Raw genomic sequence first — 2169 nt, forward strand, 5'->3', positions numbered from 1 at the left:
CATTTTAAAAGGATATAGACACAATAAATGAGTTAACAGCTGGTATCAAATAATAGGTTATCACAATAAATTTTGTGAGCATAGTAATTAATCTTAATGAGATAATATTGTGTACATTATTAATCATGAAATCCCAATATCGTTCAAAATCTCTATGAAAAAGTGTTGAGTTATTAACTTCTCGTAATTTCAAATCTTGAACATGTAAATATTTGTCCGTTTTTTCAAGCCACACGCCGACTAATGCAAATAAATGAATGATCATGTTTTTAACGAGGATAAATGTATAAAGTACCCTCAAATACCAATATAGAAAAATCATTGTCCTCTCTTCACGTGATATATTTTTCGTTCTCGACTTGAAACCCTCGATCGAAGTACAATGACCTTAAACACGAAGGAAAACCTACATGACATAGGTCAAAAGTGGGGACGATTTCGACTTTATGTAATTTTTTTTTTTGACTTTACGTAATTTTATTTGACTAAGAGCATGTTTCTATACAAAAGTTATTAGCTTAAAAAAGAAAGTTAAATACGTCCAACTTTTTAAAGTGTTTTTATTAAAAAAAATCAGAAGCATTTTTAGTATTTGGATAAATGTTAAAAAAATTATTTTTTAAATTAAAACCTAAGAAGAAACAAAAAAGTCAAAATTTCTGGCTTTTAAAAAAACACTTATTTAAAAACACTTAATTGAACTTAAATAAGTGTTTTTTAAAAAACGTCTATTGTAACGTCCAAACATATAATTTTTTTAAAAAAACACTTTTTTAAAAAAATAAGTGTTTTTCCTAAACTATCTACTGTTCCCAAACGGACTCTAAATAAGGGCTTAGAGGGTGTTCGCTAAAATTTGTAAGTACAGAGTTAATTGTTCAAATTATTTCATATGAGGTTTTCAACCATTTCGGTCCATCACAAATGAACCACAAAGAAAGCCATATATGGTCTCCCAAGAAGCCGGGCCCGCGTCACATACCAAAACAACAGCTCGTGCATGAGACCGGACACAAGAAACGCCGCCACCACGGCTTTCTTTGTGGTTCAGCCCGACCAGGATCTGAACCCATGCTCGATACAGTGTCCGAGTAACAAAACAATCAAATCTTGCTTTCTCAAGTTTTATCTTACCTACTTTTATCAAAATAATCTTTTTCACGGATTGTAATAAACAATTATTGAAGTTTCAAGAATCAAGTACATTTTACTATTAATCACACATGAATTCCCATTGAGAAAAAATTGTTATTGTGCTATAATCGAAATATATACGAATTAATCAACGTAACTATATATAGAAATATATATGTGTTATTTATATTTTTACACAAAAATCTATATGAGAACGTCTCATTAATAGGTCGATATGTTTTACAAATATAGATTCGTAGAACCGTCTCACAAGAAACATGCATAATCATATTTTATATATTTCAACTCAAATTTACGAAGCTAGCTCAATTTACAACCCAACTTAAAAAATATTAATTATTATAGTTTTGATTTCAATTACTCATACACAAATTAATCTTATTATATTATTACAATAGAGACTATCTAATTAATTAACTTTCAACTAATTTGTTAAGTTTGATTTAAAATTATCATTATATCCTAACATCATCTCAATAAAACCAAAATTAATTATTAGACAAATTAGTTATTTTCTATGGCTTTCACTTTTTTTTAGCAATTAGTTATTTTATTATTTACCAAAATGACACTAACTTTGTGCCCTTTGAAATACATTTTTTATTTATGAAAATGTCACTCACTTTGTAAAGCTGATATATATATGACGTTTTTGTGACTATTTGTTTAGGAAAACGCTATTTTTTTTGTATTTTTCAAAATTTTCAATTTATTTTTATTTTTTCTTTTAGTTAAAAAAAACGGATTGTATAAGTATGCAACCCGTGCATCCGAAGACTAGTATTATTTACAAACGTGGATGGTTAGATACACATTCGGGCAAATATCCTAAGAATAGACTGTGCTCAATCTTCGAGAACAAATGAGACACCTGTTTTTTGTAGCTAAACAATCGAAACAATATTATTATAATTTAAATAGCTCTTCTTATCAGATCAAACAACTTAAGAACATATATACTTGTCCATTTATGCGGTCGATTGACTCGTACGTACTTATACAAAACTTTGAGAT

This window comes from Henckelia pumila, chromosome 3 (assembly GCF_033568475.1).
Source record: "Henckelia pumila isolate YLH828 chromosome 3, ASM3356847v2, whole genome shotgun sequence".
In the NCBI taxonomy this organism is placed as follows: Eukaryota; Viridiplantae; Streptophyta; class Magnoliopsida; order Lamiales; family Gesneriaceae; genus Henckelia; species Henckelia pumila.